Raw genomic sequence first — 19307 nt, 5'->3', positions numbered from 1 at the left:
GTAGAGAAACGGCAGCAGGCTTCCATCGGGCATTCTAAATGTGCTGTTCATACACTTAATCTGGGGTGACAACAAGATAAAAAAAATCCCCTGGACTGGAAGCCTGGAAACCTGGATTATGAGCATTATCTGGTAAACTATTGAAACTTTCTGGTCCACAGTTTTTGGCTTTTCTTTTAAATCTACAAAATAAAGATGTGAGGTTGGATGATCCCAAAGATTTCTACAAACTCATAGGTCCTAAAATTCTATTCATTTTATCCCCAGTTTGCAGTTAGTTCTCCATCTCAGCTAACATGAGAGCTGATAAGAGTGTAGGATGCTGGTCTCCATTCAAGAAAACACATAATTTAAGAAACAAATCTTGAACACTCTAAGAATAAGCTTCACAAATAGAATTTCAGACTGAAAGCAGATAATAAATTTATTTTATGTATTTTATGCGCTAGATGAGAATGGTGATATCCTTCAAACCACACATTTAAAGGCCAACTTCAGTTGTGAATACAGGCTGCTTTTACATACCCCCAGGCTTTACTGAACTATACTCCTTAGGGCTCTTAGGGCACTGTGCAATTGAAGTGGCAATCAAGAAGGCAGCAATTAATAGAAGGTAGAATGGCCGAATTCTAATACTCCTCCAGGCAGCAGCGTGGAGAAGCGTTACCTCCTACTCAGACTGGCGACCATCTGTAGCAGCTGAAACGCATTCAGCTCTAACTAACAGAACCTTCAAGTGCAGAGGCTTAAACCTTAAGAAACAAGAAGTTCAGAGCTAGGCTCTTCCAGGTGTGGTCAGCTCTCAGGGGTCTCATCCACAGAATTAACACCTCATGGTTACAAGTTGCCTGCAGCCTCACATAACAGCTCCATAAAGCAGGAAGGGATGAGAGTGGGCAAATGTAACTCTTCTCATGCAGCTCTTGCTTTATCAGGAGGAAAGTCTTTCCTCCGGCACACTTGCTCTTACATTTCATGAGCCAGAACTAGGTCACAGGCCTTCTCCATGGCAAGGGAACAAGACTTCTTTTCCTGGCTTAAATCGGTCCTGGGTTCATACCCTAAGGCTGCAAAAGTATATTTATTATTGCTACTATTGGGCCCATTGCTGCAGAACAAAGAATCCTGCTTCCAAAAGTGAAATTGGGGGAAGGATGCTTATTCAGTGGCCAATTAATCTTTTCTTCCAAATGATTTCACAAAAAGCCTAAGGACAGTGTTTCTCTGCTAGATTATAATAATGGCCAGATTTAAGCCCAACTCTGGCACTGAGAGATTGGAAATAAGAAACAGCTGTTGGTGGAGTAGATAATCAATGCTATTTTTGTCTCATTGAATTGAAGTCAACTAACCTGAGGTAGCTGGCGTTCTTTGCACACTAGGTTTCATAGATTTCTCCAGTGCTTTTTCTGATCTTTTATGAGATAGGAATCCTTAGGCTGCTAATTGATTCATTACCAACTCACTGCTATAATTACAGGAGAGAAAAGCCTAATGATTTTCAGTGAACAAGATCCAGAGAATAAGACTCAATGTGAAATAGTTGAGTTGTGGGGAGCCATAGATTGTAATCCAGGACACATGATTTTCAATGCTAAAATTAGGAAATCAAGCAAGCACATTTCTAAGACCCTTTCTTCAGTACTTTTCTATAGTCTAGGAATCTTTGGAACTGAGAGAAAATTAGCATTTAAGAGTAATTTATAATGACTTTAGTAGAGAATGGAGGTACTAAGGCAAGGTCCAGGACACAAGTCTAGTTTGGACCAAATTTTGTTAAAATCAGACATCCATCACAGTCCCATCTAACCAGCAGTGGCATACTCTTGATCAAGTGAAATCTGAGAAAAAAAGTAAAACTGTATCAGCAAAACTGCTCCCAAATGGAGGGGAAAAAGCCAATTCAAATGTATATACCAATGATAATATCTAAAGACCATATTGTCAGTATATATCTAAATAAATTAAATGAATTGATGCCTTTTTAATGTTTAAGTGTTTTCTCTCCTATTTTGCATGTTTCCCTGATTTGATGAAGTCCTAGAAGATTAAAGTGCACATTAATGCCACATCCCAAAAGAACCTCTGGCATTCAAGCTTTCAAGTGCAGACAGTCTAATCACACAGAACCATTGTTTGTCTCATTTTGTGTTCTAATGAAGAGCAAACACTGGCTCGTGAAACTCTTTTTCATTATGGGAAACCGGATAAGCCAATGGAGGAAACACACCATTGTGCTTTCCTTTTTATATCCATGCCATTGCAATATACACCCAAACTCCAAGTTAGGGCATTTGTCTATGATTGCCTGGATTTTTCTGCTTGAGCAAATCCAAGTTGGTTTTTGAATGTGTGAGCAACAGCAACTTGCTTTTCCTGTTGTTTTCCTTTTCCTCACTTCACTTCTTCACTTCACTTAAACACCTTTGTCTTAGTCAACTGGGGCTACTATAACAATATACCATAGACTGGGTGACTTAAACAACAAACATTTATTTCTTACAGTTCTGGAAGCTGGGAAGTCCAAGGTCAAGGTGCCAGCTGCTTGGGTTCTGGTGAGGGCCCTCTTTTGGGCTTACAGATGGCTGCCTTCTTGCGGCATCCTCATAGTGAAGAGAGAGAGAAGGCCCTGGTCTCTTCTTCCTCTTATAAGGGCACTAATCCCATTCATGAGGCTTCACCCTCATTACTTCCCAAGGGCCCCACCCACTAATACCATCACATTTGGGGGTTAGGGCTTCAAGATATGAATTTTGCAGAAGACATAAACTTTCAGTCTATAGCACCCACCAGAGGAGTTTTAACATATTTAATTTCTACTTTTCCCCTCTATTGCTTAATTTATTGTATTTCTCTTTTCTTTCTGTTGAAAGAAGAATCTGTGTTGAGTAGGCTGCCAGATTATTCCAGAGAATTGATTGAAGAAATTTCCTCGGGAAGACTTTCTTGGCAGAGAGACAAAATGCATCCTGTATGTTTCTGCAGCAGCCCATAGAGTGCAGCACTGCACTACTCGCTCCCTCCCAGGACGAAACTATGAGTTGTCAAATTAATTTCTTCTTTCTAAAATGCATAACACAGTCCATTCTGGGCTTCTATCTGTTCAAGAATTTAGAACCAGAACTTTAAACAAAGAGATTTTAATTGCATGCTGATAAAATGTCAAAACTATTGTGCATAAAGTAACTGTGCTTTTTTTTTTGTACAATGTCTCAAGGATTATGAGAGAGGTTTGCCCCTGTGAGTGAAATCCATTTTGTAACTCATCAGAAAATCTTTAACCTATGAGCTAATTCTTATAATCTCCTCTATAAGCCATTACACTGTGTCTTTCCACCTTCTAGATCGCACAGTTATACAATAAGCTAAAATGAGTGGTCTGCAAATTTGGTTAACCCATTGCTAACTTTGAGTAGTGATTTTTACCTCCCTCTGAAAATCTGAATGATGAATAAGGACTGTTGCTTGTTTGGAGAAGTTGCTTATTTCACAGGACACAGCTGTTATGCCTCATGTTAAATTGTGAAGAGCTGCATCAGAAGGTCACCTTCCCGAACTGTCCTTCCTACTTTAAAAAGAAAATACCCAGAGAAGACAACAAGGATGTGGCTTGACTTTCAAGGCCATCCAGTGAGATAAAAGAGTTTCTCCAGGTGATGGTGGGAGTTTTCAACCAAGGCATAGGTATTACCATTGGTACCCAGAATAGCTGGGGGGGTTGGGGGGCAACGCTACTGGGTTTACAGAACAATTGCTAAGGCACCAGCAGGATACCTAGAAATACACACTCATCTTCCCAAAGACAAGTTTTTATTTCTATCACAGACACTATCTCTGAGGCAGCGATTAGTGAGAAGTAAAATTCAAAAAAACTATGGCATTTTTCATTGTCTTTAGTATTTAAGAAAAAGGGTCCCCAAATATTTCCATTTGAGATGATAAAGTGCTCTTCAGTCATTTAGCTTACTCTTCAGTTCAGATGACTCATCATCTTGATTTAAAACAGAGAGTTCATATATGTCTGTTTTTAAAAACTGGTTCAAAAAGTCTGAAGTTACAAAACTAAACCAAATACTCATTACTCTCACGTCAAATTACAAGCTCTTAGCTGCTGGGTTTTTTTCACATGCAGCCTGGAGCCCTTGAAAACCTCTAACTGCCCTGTTAGACTCTCTAGGGTACACAGAAGTTGCCTCATTATTTTAGTTAATGGTGTTTGCAAATAAGCCCCCCAAGTCATTTAACTATGTGCTTACCACTGCTTTGAAAGAACCCCAAGTTAAGTCCTCATGTAGGTAAAGGAGCTCCTTTCACATATGTGTGTTCCTAAACTTGTCAAAGATTGTAGCAAAGCAATTTAAAGCTAAGATAAGGGTAACTCTTAATGCAAGATTAATTTGAAAATGCTTAAACAAGCATTTTTATTGAAGCCTAGCATACATACAGAAAAGTATAAAAATATTAATAGTTCAGTGAAGAAATACTATGAAGGAAATGGATCAAGGAAGACTTTACTGAAGGAGGTGTCAGCCTACAATGAAATGTTTTAGGGGGAAAAGGAGGCTGGTGAAGGGACTGCCATGAGACCAAAGTAAGAAACTTGACACATGTGCCCCCGAGTTTGAAGAACACAGAGATTGTTACCTGATTCTCGCCCAAAAGGGTGTGAACCGAGGGACTGTATGGAGCTGCCAGAGCAAGAACAGAGAACTGTGGCTGAGCCAGCAGCGTTCCTCCCAATGGTGGACAAGGGTGTTTGCTTTCCATGGACCAAATTGACATCACAGAGGGCCATCAGACCAGAACCATCTTCAGAGGACCCTGCTCAAGAGGATGCCAGCAGGGACAAGGAGACCCCAGGTGAGGACTTTGGAATAGGACCAGAGGGGAAGTCATAAGAAATCAGACACGGGGACAGTACCTGGGTCAGAAAATAGTGTAATGAGAAAATCCTTGGTGGGTGGTGGCAGGGGGGAGGGCTGTCCTCAGAAGTGCCCCAGGAGAGAAAAGAAAGCCTGGCATTTGGACATTCCCTATAACAAGTGCATTTCTTTTTTGTTTGTTTGTTTTTAGAGACAGGATCTTGCTCAGTCACCCAGACTGGAGTGCAGTGGCACAATCATGGCTCACTGTAACCTCAAACTCCTGAGCTCAAGTGATCTCCCACCTCAGCCTCCAGAGTAGCTAGGACTACAGGCATACACTACCATGCTTGGCTAATTTTTTTTTTTTTTTTTTTTGTAGCGATGATGTCTTTCTATGTTGCCCAGGCTGGTCTCAAATTCCTGGCCCCAAGTGATCCTCCCACTGTGGCCTCCCAAAGTGCGGAGATTACAGGTGTGAGCCAGCATGCCCAGCCCACAAAGAGCATTTGATCTCTGAGAGACAACTATAAACAGCAAGAGCTAAATTAAAAGGCAGGAGCTTCTTGTCCTGCCATCCTCTTCCACATTCAAATCCTAGAGGAGACAGAGGCAGGGAGTGAGGAAGGGAAAAGATAGACCCCTATGTCCCTCCCCACTGCTGCTCTGGGCAACTGCAGGTCAGACCCGCAAAGAGTAGGGGTGGGGATATGAGGTGAAGTTTTCAGCTGAACTAGACTTTTTAATACCTGAAAACAAGACTGTTCTAATAACTGAAAGAGACCAGAAACAGAGGACATGTGCCCAAGATGTCCACAGGGCAAGAAAAGAAAATCCAACACAGTCTGTTTGAGGGCAGCTCATTCCATAATGTTAGTTTGAACATCCACAGGCAATCATTGAAAAAACCCTATTGGCCATCACAAAGTTGATCTGCTACCTGGGAATGTTTGGATTCTTAGGCAGGATTTGGGGTGAGATGGAGAAGCTTTTAATTAAAGTAAAAAGATAAGAGCAGTGTGACATCAAGTTCTTCCTGCAACTTCAAAGCAGGAAAGGTTAAAATGACAGTTTGGACATCTTAACCATCTTAAGAGTAGCCAAAAGTATTTATTAAGTATAGTCTAGGTTCTCTCTAGGAGCTTAAGTAGGAATCATCTTCTTCACAGGTTATCCCTTACCTACCCTGCCCTGTCTCACCACACCATATTTCACTCCAGGGGCCTCACTTTCAGAGGCATGTAGCCTAAGAGTAATATAAAAATTGTAAACAGAAGGAGATTCAAAGCCCTGAGAAACGAGCCAGCGGAAGGAACCTGGGATGTTGAGGTTCATTTTGTGAGCTGTGCCCCTGTCTCAAGAAAGCAGTCGTTGTGTGCCTTCAGGTGGCACGCCCAGGTACAGTGCGAATTTTGGCAAGTAGGTGTATGTTTTGTCTTTGGAGCCTTTGTATGGAAATGACTCCTAGCTATCTTTTAGGAGATGTTACCCTAAGGCTTAACAGGCTGTCATTCCAGCCTGGGAGCTCATTTGAAATGTCCAGATCAACAAGTACATGATTCCTCAGACATTAAATTAGAACTCAAAGGTGAGATAAGAAGCGGGCAAGAAATAGAATTGCATGTCCTAGGGCCTTGTTCTCCTAGGTCTGCCTTTCAAGGAAGAAAAGTGTTCAGAATTGGCATATGGGAGTGAAAGGGAGGGATTGTGGCTTCCAATGCATAGTAAGGTTGGTCAGAGCCACAGGAGTGAATCTTGGTAAATCTAAACAGATCAAATAGAGTTCAACTTAATCATTTCAAGATTTTTTTTTTTAAGGTCCTGAATTCCCATATTTCAGTTGACATCACCAACTTGGAATTCTACAAAAATATGGGGGTTTCTGGTCCCAGGGCTTCTTGGCCTTTGCAGGGAGAATGGTCAACAGTACCAAAGCAAGGCCACTGGAGTCCCAGACAGAACCATTAGCTTTTTCTCATTAGCCGTTCAGCCATCTTCAGGATGTCACAATTGAGACCTGTGGGGCGCAATTATGAAATGTAGGAAAACAAGACCAAAAACTCTTGGGCAATGTTTTTGTGAAGTAATATCTTAAATCTCACATTCATCTAAGAACTTTGCCTCCCACTTCTTGTTCTTATTTTTCATAGCATCTGTAGCATTTCAAGAATAGGCATGAAAAATAAACTCCTTTTATGCCCTTTAGAAGAATCATTTCAAAGCCTGCTTGGTAGATATACAGCAGTGATTTAAAGTGGAATATCCACCCTAACTTGTATTCTGTCTTTTGGTGCAGGGGTGATCCACCACCATTATTAGAGGATTTTTGAGCTGATTTTTTTTTCACCAGTAGTGGTGATACATTTAGACTCATCCACTCAAGACTCCCATAATGAGCACATTTCGCAAGGCAGCCTGCTAAGCTTAGGAATATAATCAAGCCCTGAAGAAGAGAAAATCCACATAAAGAAACAATAATTATTAATAATATTTATTGAATTATTCGTATGTGCCAGGACCTGTTCTAGTGTTTTATTTACATGCATAATTGCATTGAATCATCACAGTAGTTTAACGAGGCAGGAACTATGTATCCCTCCTTGCTACGGATGAGGAACCAAAGGCACAGAGAGGTTACATGACTATTCCAAAGCCAAACAGCTTGTAAGTTTTGCCATCTGGAGGCTACCCAGCAGGGACTGTTATTCTGTATTCATTAGCACTGTATTCCCACTAAGAGTATTTTCTGGACACAATCAATTTGCTCAGATATGTGCAATTCTAAAATTTCCCCAAATACCTACCCCGCTGCCAAGCATTTAACCTTCTGAAAACAGTGTCACAGAGCCAGGTGGGTCTGAGTTAATGAAAATCTTGAGAGTGAGTTGAAGTTTTGCAGTTAATATTTCTGAATGTGCACTATCCTGTTGGACATCTTCTTCAAGTAATAGCTAAAACTGTGTCTTAAGAGCAGGTCGGTTGTGTGATTTTCCTCTTTTTGACCATTGAAAAATTTAAATGTGTCAGTTATGGACTGATTACAGTTTACTGTTCAGTTTCCTCTAAGTACGATGTACTTTCCTACCTTATTACACCTTCATGCTTTCATACCTTCATTACATACTTTCCTACCTTCATTACACCCACTCTTCCTTCCCCTGACACCTTCCTCTGCTCATTTCACCCAGCATGGGGCAGGGGCCAGGGTCCTAACACTGTTTAAATCAATCTGGACAAAAATTATAGGTTTGCCTTTTTTTTTTTTTTTGAGACAGGGTCTTGCTCTGTCACCCAATCTGGAGTGCAGTGGCACGAACATGGCTCACTACAGCCTCGACCCCCTAGGCTCAAGCAATCCTCCCACCTCAGACTCTGGAGTAGCTGGGACTATAAGTGTGCACCACCATGCCCAACTAATTTTTGTAATTTTTTGTAGAGACAGCTTCTCCCTGTTTCCCAGCCTGGTCTTGAACTCCTTAGCTCAAGTGATCCACCTGCCTCAGCCTCCCAAAGTGCTGGGATTACAGGTATGAGCCACCATGCTTGACCTACAAGTTATGATTTTGAATCAAGCCTATTAAAATCAGATTTCTGAGAGAAGATGGACATAAAAAGCAGGCTGTTGGGGTCAGGTTGCTATAATTTGGGCAGGGTGGTCCAGGTCTGTGAGAAACAGAAGCTCCACAGGCCTTAATATTTGTGGCTTAGGGCCAGAGTAAAAATTATTCTTTATTCTTGTTTCAAAATATTTTATTAAAATTCAAAGGAAAATACTAATTATAATGAATGATTACAAAAAATGTTTATTGTGGTAAAAACATAATGTGAAATTTACCATCTTAACCATTTTGAAGTGTACTATACAATAGTGTTAACTGTATGCATCTTGTCCAGTAGATCCCTGGAACTTCTTCATCTTGCAAAACCAAAACTCTATATCCATTGAACAACAACTACCCTTTTCCCCCTCCTTCCAGCCCCTGGCAACCACCATTCTACTTCCTATTTCTAACAGTCTGCCTACTTTAGATGCCTCGTATCAGTGGAATCACGCAGTATTTGTCTTTTTGTGACTGGCTTATTTCATTTAGCATAATGTTCTCAAGGTTCATCTATGTTGTAGCATGATTACCCAAATTTTAAATCAAACTTATGTAAATCAACTTGATGTTTTAATTTAGTTTTTTGAAAATATTATGAAACCTCATTAAATATATTTATAAAAGTAAAATTACTCACAATTTTTACAAGCCATGAAAGTGGGCCCCTCAGAGCCCCCTTCAAAGAGAAAAATGGCCATGAAGTGTGCAGCTATCTACAGTCTTGAGCTACAGAGACTTTAGGATTTACCTGTGTGTTCAAGCTGAGGCTTTAACTCTTCCCAGGGAGCTATTGGAGGCTGCAAGGCAGGGGTAAGAGAACTCAGCCATTTCTGCTCAATACAGGACTCTTCTACTGGCAGTCTTTGTGCCTAAGCTCACTGCTGGGCTGGCCAACACTTTTTTGGAGATGTGTTGCAGTCTGAGGGTCCTCCTACCCCAATTCCCCTCCTTCCCTCTCTCCATTCACAAGTGTCAGACACTTGTGGTCTGAAGGCTTCTCATGCCCACTCCTCTTCCCTCCTCCCTTTATCTTTCATAAGCATTTCCCAAAGAAATCTCTTGCAGTTCTGACTCTGTCTTGCCATGTGCATTCTGGAAAACCCAAACTGGTACAATGTTCTAGCATTCTGTTTCCATTTAGTTGACAATGTGAAGAATTCATATTCCACTTTGCTCATGTTACAACACGCCTACATATATACAAGTTTTTTTAAGTAATATGAATTAATATTACAAAATATTCCTTGGCCACCATATACAATTTTTGTGAATACTGTGCTCTGGAACCACAGATTGGAACATGAGGAGAAGCAAGAACATGGACACTTGGTACTACTGAAAAATATTTTATTGTACAATAATTTATTGCATTCAGGTTATCTGAGAGGAAGCATTCAACATATTAATTGATTTTATCTTCTCTTTTCTAAGTATTTCTGCTATACAAGTTCTCACATCAAAGGTTCTTAAAAGTACAATTCTATATTTATTTTGGTTTCATCATAAAAAGTCCACTACCAGCCAAGATGGAGTAACAGAAATCATATTTACCCTCTCACCTTAAACAACTAGGAAAAAATGGACAAAATAAATGAAACAATTTTACATATTGGAGAACAGGCAGCAGGGCCTTGCTCTCTGAGAGAAAAAAAAAACTAAAAAGGGAGCCCTACAGTTGCACCAGTTTACTCACTGGAGGCAGTTTCTAGGCTGCAGTACAAAAAGGGGAAACCCAAACAGACCCCAAAAGTCTTGCTGTGTTGCAAAGCAGGTATTGTCCAAGGCAGGAAGAATTTTTAAGACAAATTACCAAAAAAGAGGGAGCTTCTGAAAGAGAACAAGCAAGCTCCAGAGATCTACAGAGGAGTATGCTCAAGTATTTGGCTGAGTACTACTCTATGTGTGTGAAAGGAAACTACCCAAGGCCAGCAAAGGAACCACTGGAAATGAGAAGGCCTAACAATTCCAAGAGCTCACACAGGGCTGAGAATGGTTTGTGTTGCACAAGCCTGAGTGGAAAGGTTCTGCACAACATGGGCATTGGATAGAGTCCTCAAAAGTATTCCACCTTAGTTGGAGGGCTAAATTATCCTAGACTGAATACAGCTCTGGACCTGCCCTAACAAAGATTATAAGAAACATTTGAAAGAATCCAATTGATTCCAAGTAACCGTGTGCCAGAAGAAAATGTAACACTATTTAAAGGAATACAGCAAAATCAGATCTTCAAAAATGTTCAATATCCAATCATAAATTTTCTTTTTTTTTGAGATGGAGTCTCGCTCTGTCACCCAGGCTGGAGTGCAGTGGCATGATCTTGGCCCACTGCAAGCTCCGCCTCCCGAGTTCACGCCATTCTCCTGCCTCAGTCTCCCAAGTACCTGGGACTACAGGCGCCCGACATCACGCCCAGCTAATTTTTTGTATTTTTTAGTAGAGACGGGGTTTCACCGTGTTAGCCAGGATGGTCTTGATCTCCTGACCTTGTGATCCACCCGCCTCAGCCTCCCAAAGTGCTGGGATTACAAGTGTGACCCACCGCGCCCAGCCCCAATCATAAATTATTAGCATGCAAAGAAGCAGGAAAATATTATCTATAACTGGAAGAAAAACTATGCATGAAGCACAGAGAGAAAAAAGACTAAGAAATACACACAGCATCAGTGACTGTGAGCAATATTAGGGATTCTAACATGTGTGTAACTGGGGCTTATATTACACATGTTAGAAAAAATACGGGGATATTTGATGATACAATGATCAAATTTTTTCTGAATTTGATGAAAACTGTAAACTCACAGAAACTCCACAAACCCCAAGCAAAACATGCATTCAGAAAACAATGCCAAGACAAATTATGGAACATTATGTACAAAGAACAAAGATAAGAATGACAGCAAACTTCTAATCAGAAATCATGTAAGCTGGAAGAGGCTGGAACAGTATCTTTAGAGTACTGACAGAATAAACTTTCAAGCTAGAATCATTTACCCAAAGAGAATATCAGATAATTAAAAGCTGAGAGAATTCATTGCCAGTGAATTTATAAAAGAAATATTAAGTGAAGCTTTACAGGCATAAAGAAAATAATATTCGTTGGTTTTAGCAAAGCATATCTTCTATGAATTGATATAAACTCCTAGAGATTAAAGTCATACACACATCTCTTACATTTTAGAAAGTATGTATAACACTTAGCCCAATTTTGCCAAATAAACAATAAACTCAATTCTCACCTGTAAAATTTACTTTCTGTTCATTAGTTTAAAGAATTGGGAGAAGCAGAAATTAGTTTACTATTTAATTCACTGAAAGAGAGTCTACTAGATGAAATACATTGAACCTATGAAAATAGTATGTAGATTTTATAGGCTCAGTACTTGCAAGTAGTTCATAAAGCCTGACCTGATATTAAGCATTTTCTAGGATATTATCACCAGATTTCTAAACTCACAGAGTCTCACTTTGTTAACAATCTGATATTAGCTGCTATGTAAAAACAAAATAATTTATTATAACCAAGACCATCTGCCAAACGATCATTTCCAAAATATAAAACTCCAATACCATTGTTGTAAGAAGTCTTTATAATAACTCCTAATGATCCTTGCTGCCTGATATTCATGCCCTTCTGTAATACCTCCTTTGAGTGTGGGCTGGACTTACTGGCTCACTTCTAATGAACAGAATATGGCAGAGGCTGGGTGCAGTGGCTCAAGCCTGTAATCCCAGCACTTTGGGAGGCCGAAGCAGGTGGCATGGTGAAACCCCTTCTCTACTAAAAATACAAAAATTAGCCGGGCGTGGTGGCATGTGCCTGTTATCATGGCTACTCAGAGGCTGAAGTAGGGTAATTGCTTGAAACCTGGAGGCAGAGGCTATAGTGAGCGAAGAACATGCCACTGCACTCCAGCCTGGGTGACAGAGCGAGACACTGTCTCAAAAAAAAAAAAAAAAAAAAAGGCAAAAATTATAACATGTCACTTTTGAGATTAAGTCATAAAAAAGACTGGCTTCTATTTGACTTCTCTCCCCTCCTGCTTCTCCTCTCTTTTTCTCTCTTTCTCTCTCTGTCTCTTTTTCTCTCTTATCACTGGGTATATGGAAAGTCAGCTGCCATGTCATGGGGCAGCCCTATGGAAAAACCCAACTGGCAAGGAATTGAGGGCTGCAAACAACCACATGAGTGATCTTCAGAGCAGACCCCAATATCACTACCAGTTGAGCTGTTAGATAAGACTACAGCCCCAATTGATAGCTTGATTGTAACCTTGAGAGATACTTTGAGCCAGAGGCACTCAACTGAGCTGTGCTTGGATTCCTGATTCATAGGAATTATTTTAAGCCTCTAAGGGCTTTTTTTTACTTCTAAGGGTAATTTATTACACAGCAATACATAACTAATATAGCTATTATTCAGTAGTTTAAATACTTATTCATGAAAAAATATTGATGACTCTTTCCACATAATACAGGGGAAAATAATTCTACTTGCTACTTTGTGCACTATGTATTTTTATGGATCAGCCAACAGACCAACATGTGGCAAGCTATTACATGGAGACTGAAAATCTGGCACCATGATTTATTCAACCATTATCTCCAATGAACGGTCTGACACAGAGGTTAGATTTACCACGAACCAAAGTAACACCTGCACTATCCAACTCTTGTTACCATTTTGTAATCTTGGAGAATTATTAGGTTCTTTGAGAAGTGTTCCAGAGTAGCATCTTTAATTGTGGATACCAGGTTCAAGTTAAACAACTATCTGCCCACACAAATGGTAGAATTACATGATGACTTACTAATTCTCCCACTGAACAGAGCTGTGCACAACCCTTTGACTATCTGGCTAAGATAGCTCTTGGGGACTAATAACCTCGGGCTCCCTGGGACCTAATAATTATATCAGACTAATATATATATATGTATATATATATAAAACTCTAACATCTATGCTGAAGCCATGAGACAAAGAAGATGATGATGAAAATAACATTGGTAGACAGTTTAAAGTTTATAATATTATACTATTTGTCATTCATAGTTTCATTTCTTTCCAAAAATCTTGTGTGCTGGATATGATTATTATTATAAGCCCCTTTCACCATGCTACACTCTGCCTTGCACATAGGACAGAGTTTGATAACTCTAGAACAATTTGCCTCAGAGTAGTTGTTAACCTCCTAAACTGTGAAATGCCTACATAAAAAGTAAATCATTCCATCATAACGAGAAAAATCCTACTATCCTACTGCCTTCCCAACCTACCCTAGGCTGGAATTTGAGATTGTTTCTATTCCACACTGCTTAAGAAAATTTTTTTTAGTTGCTTTACTCTGGCTTAATGAGCCACATTCTCTGAGCCAATGGCTACCTTTCCTACCAACATCATAAACAAAACTGATCATATTTGTTAAGGGAAAAGGCAGTCCAATGACATGGTAATGAGTGCCGACTGTGGAATGTTCATCTCCTGCAGAAATTTATGGCCCCATTCACCACAGAATCATACGCCTCCTAGAAAAAGAAGCAGTAGGTAGTTTATTCCTGTCTAAAAATTGATATGTAGCCAGGGGTATCATGTGCACATTCATATCTGCCTAAAGCAGGATGTAAAATGTGCCTATGAATCAAACATACTCTAGTATTTTTAAATCACAGAGAGTCAGGACTAGCTGCAAGAGGCAAGCTTTTGTAGCTAGGCTGCACTTTGCTGAAATACTAGCCTTGATCTGTTGCTGCTCCATTCCTTGGACTAGATGTTCTTTATGGGTCCTTTTGGCTCTAATGTTGTAAAATTTGTGGATTAGCTAGGTTGGCTTAAAGAATCCTCCTGAACTGTGTTAGCCGTGTATTGGATCTTTGATATCATCTGATATTTTTCTTAGGTGCTTTGCGTTAGGAGAGATAGTGCACATGGAAGAATATTACAGATTGACTATGACCAGCAAGGAGTCATCAGAATTAGTTGGGAGAAAAAAAAGAAAATGTTTGTATGAGTAAGAAAACAGATTACAAAATAATGTGTTTGGGCAAAGACCACTAGTAGTGTCCCAACTTCCATTCTCTCCTATTTCCTTTATATTAGAACTCGTGCTTTTAAGCTGGGCACACAGCCATCTGAAACAAAGCTATATCTCAGTAGCTCACCAGGAGATATGGTTATATGTCTAAGTTCTGGCCAGTGGAATGTAAGCTAAAGTATTATGTGCAACATCTGGGGAGTGTCCTGCTGGCCAGAATTCAGACAAGATGCCTGGAGCACAAGTAGCCACCCTGAACCATGAGGTAGAACTCATATGTTGAGGATGGCATATGATAGAGGAGCCTCGATCTCTGCCACCAAGGAGTGTTATGGCAGCCAGAACTGCCTCCAAACTTCATTTACCTGACAGAAAAATAAACTGCTCTCTTATTTAAATCACTACTATTTTGGATTTTCTGTCACTCATAGAGGAATTAACCTTGCTAACAAACCAGAGATATGTGTATCCCATTTTAATAAAATTATGTAGGTGTGTATGCTACATGTGTGCACGTGTGAGTATGTGTGTGTGTGTTGACTCTAGCCACTCAGCATCCATTCTCCCCTTTTAATATCATTCTAATTTCTTTGTAGGGAATTGCCTCTCTCCCACTGTGTGATGTCATTGTGGGATGGTCAATACACATGCCTATCCTCTCTCCAGGTAATTCAAGGGGGTCTCTGGAGGTCCCTTTCATCAGGTCATTCTTCTCACTGCCCTGTTTCAGTGAGAGGTAAGTTAGAATTTCTTAGACCTTGGTCCTTAATCCTCTCCATTTCTCGGCTGTGCTCCCTCACAAAGGATTTATTATTCACACCAGCTTCTATGACATTTATAAACAGATGATTCTCAAAATGCCTTCCCAGCCAGCCTGAGCTTCTCTTCTGAATTCTGTACCCATGTATTCGTTAGTACCCTGGCAGAAATGGGCAATACATTCAGACTGAAACAACTAGAGTGAGTGGACAGGAAACAGGGACATGATAAAAGGTCATGCAGTATTCTGGAACAAGCAAGAGCACATCCAGAACCTGGAGAGAAAGAGAGGTGGAGAAGTCACCTGACAAGGGCTATGGCCTGTGGTTCAGAGATACAGCCAGCCCACAGCAACCCTGCAGGGAGGAAGCCAGATAGATAAACATCTCCCGCATTCCCTTTCCTTCTGTGATCTGCTAGGGTTCCCTACTGAACCAACCCAGTATGAAGCCAGAGGCAAAGGGAGTTTGTTGATTCAGGTCAGCCTCCCAGGGCCCAGAGCAGGGTGGAGGAGGGTGGAGAGTAGGTCCAGAGAGGCAAACAGAGAATGTGCAGCACAACCCACCTATCCACTTGCCTACTAAAGATCTTTTGATGTCTCAAGGCACCTCAAATTCATTGTGCCCCATATCAAACCATTCATCTAACCCCTCCCTGGATTTAGCCAGCCTAGTCAGCTGTCATTGTTCCCAATCTTAGGAAATGGCACCATTTCCAATTTAAGTAAGCCAGAAACCTGGAAATGATTCCTGACCCCTCTCTTTCTCTCTCCACCCACGGTCAGTCTATAGCCAAGTTCAGCTAATTTTATGTAACCTACCTCCAGCAAAACAAAACCGAACACACTCTCACCTGGTACTTTCATCCTTAAGAAGAGCGGGGCAAGCAAGGCAAAAAGCCGGGGCAGGCTCACTGAGTGGTCCCTCCTACCTTCTGCAGCTGCCACATCCTTGCTTCTTATAAGCCCTATTCCTCAGCTTCTCTTCAATCCCAAGACCACACAACATAGTCTTCCTGTAAAACCTCTTTTTGCTTAATATAGTGAGAGTTAGTTTCTGCTGCTTGAACAAGAGCCTTAATGAGTAAAGTAAAAGATGTAATTAGGAACCTAACTGAAAAAGTATTTTGCTCCTCAAATGTGTCATCCTTCTTCAGAACCTACAGGACATCTGAAACCATTCTCTATTTTTAAAATATCTTCTCCAAAAAGAAGCAATTAAAGATAATTCTGTTAATTAAAAATGATAAAGTACCACTATGTATAATTCAATCATTGCATGTGCCCATATGTTAAAAATGGGCATTCCTCTGAGGGAGAATTAGAGGTGATTTGTACTTTCCTCTTTGGGTCTCTGATCCCCGTGTTTTCAACTGTGGGTAACTGGGTTTTACAAAGTAAGTAAACATTATCTTAAAAGGTAAAGTGTAGTGTATCAATGCTGGAATAATAGTAAGGAAGCTTTGATACTGCATGCTAAGGTACATAGCAAGAAAGTAGCTATTATGGAATTGCTTTTAAGAACAAAACAAAGATTTGGCTTTTGCATGGGTGTTCCCACTACACACACACACACACACACACACACACACACACACACACACACACAGAGTAGCTGAAGTCATCATTCAATAGACATTTATTCATGTATTGAATGTCTATTTATGTCTAGGCACCTTGCATGTCTTGGAGATACAAATGAGTGAAGCATGGCATTCATTCTTTTTTTTTGAGACGGCGTCTTGCTCTGTCACCAGGCTGGAGTGAAGTAGTGTGATCTCGGCTCACTGCAACCTCCAACTCCCTAGTTCAAGTGATTCTCCTGCCTTGGCCTCCCAAGTAGCTGGGATTACAGGCATGCGCCACCACGCCCAGCTAATTTTTGTATTTTTAGTAGAGACAGGTTTTCACCGTGTTAGCCAGGATGGTCTCAATCTCCTGACCTTGTAATCTGCCTACCTCAGCCTCCCAAAGTGCTGGGATTACAGGTGTGAGCCACCGTGCCCAGCTGGCATTCATTCTTGAAATGCTTAGAGTCTTATGTAGGGTTTACCCAAAGCGCGGCCTGTGGACCACCTACATCAGAGTCACCTGTGATGACTGTTAAATGAAGATATCTAGGTTATTCCCCAGGGCTAGGAAAGACAACACAATGGAGATGACAAACTTAATTTTTAATAATATAAGGAATTAAACTGGGTAAAAGGTAAGGAACTGGGATTCCAGGTCAGTATAAGACAAAAGCATTCAATGACATAATCCTAGAGCTTCCCAACTTACTAGTTTGTAAATGGTGTGTCATAGTGACAATATTATAGACTTATACCATTATAAGAATATACATGCTAGAGTTAAAAGCTGAATGCTGGCAGTGTCCACAGCTTGAAGGAATAATTCACATATTTATTAATTACCCTCCTGCTAATCCTTCAAACAGGTTCATTATTTGACCAACAGTTTGTACCTCCATTGTAAGTAATCTGTGGACAATAATAAGTGAAGCTGAATTTTTATGGTTATATCTGAATTAGGAATGACTTACATTTCATACCAGGGAGCCACTTTCAACTGACTCTATATTAGTACTGACTTTTGGTCATAAAACATCAAGAAAACTTACATTTAAGCTTTTAAAAAAAAAGTTGCAATGGAAATGTTAACAAAATGATTATTTTAAAATTATAACTCTCTGTGCTGCTTTTACCCTGCTTTAATTATACATAACTCATTCATCCATGCATATATTTATTTATTTATTCATTCAGTCAGTCATTCATTCAAGCATTCATATACAGAGCATGGCAGATAGGTATGAGAAACTGTGGAGGTTCAAAGGTAATTAAGCTCCTTTCACAAAAAAAGTTTACAGATAAGACATGTGAAAGAACAGATGTGAGAGATAGCATGTCATAAATACCACAAAATTAAAACATGCAAAGTACTAAGGGAGCCTGGAGGTGAGAGACATGGCTGTCATTTGAGTTCACCAAGGCTGCCTTGCCACTGACAGCTCAGATAATGAGAGATGAGACAGACAGGCTCGGCAGCAACTTGGATATGGGAGTGAGAGAATCAGGGATGCTTGGAGTCTGGGTAGATAATAGGTATAATGGGAAGATGGACGTCAAGAAGAGGAACAGATTTTGAGAGAGGAAAGATGAATTCCATAAGGACTATGTATTAGTCCATTTTCACACTGCTATAAAGAACTGCCCAAGACTGGGTAATTTATAAATAAAAGAGATTTAATTGACTCACAGTTCTGCATGGCTGGTGAAGCCTCAGGAAACTTAGAATCATGGCAGAAGGGGAAGCAGGCACATCTTACATGACAGCAGGCAAGAGAAAAGTGAGCGTGTGAGAACACAGGAAAAATTGCCATTTATAAAACCATCTGATCTCGTGAAATTCACTCACTATTATGAGAACAGCATGTGGGAAACCGCCCTCATAATCCAATCATTTCCTTCCCTCGACAGTGGAGATTACAGGTCCCTTCCTTGACACATGGGGATTACAATTTGAAATGGGATTTGGGTAGGGGCACAGAGCCAAACCATATCAGATGGAATCTGATATACTAGTACAGTATTTATAGAAAAGTGACAGCAAGCACGGAAATTAGGAAAACTAGTCCTGGGCTCTGGAGAGATCACAGGACTCAAGGTAAGGTGGCGTACAAGTCATACTGAAAGCTCTACTGCTAACTGGAAATGTGGCTTCAGTTGCATCATTTAGCCTCTTTGGTTCTCAGTTTCCCCCTCTACAAGGTGAAGATGCAGTGCTGAACCTGAGTCTCCCACAGTGTGGTCTGCAATATGATTTTAGGTGGTCCACATGGAAACTTTAAAAAAATTTTTACCACTCATATTTATGTTGATGTGCCTTAGAAAAAAAGATTCCCCAGGCCTGTCACAGTGGCTCACATCTATAATCCCAGCACTTTGGGAGGCTGAGATGAGAGGATCACTTGAGGCCAGGGGTTTGAGATCAGCCTGGGCAACATAGCAAGACCCCACCTCTGCTAAAAATTTAAAAATTAGCTAGGTGTAGTGGC

This window comes from Pongo abelii, chromosome 6, assembly GCF_028885655.2.
Source record: "Pongo abelii isolate AG06213 chromosome 6, NHGRI_mPonAbe1-v2.0_pri, whole genome shotgun sequence".
Classification (NCBI taxonomy): domain Eukaryota; kingdom Metazoa; phylum Chordata; class Mammalia; order Primates; family Hominidae; genus Pongo; species Pongo abelii.
Note: the sequence above shows the minus strand (reverse complement) of the source record.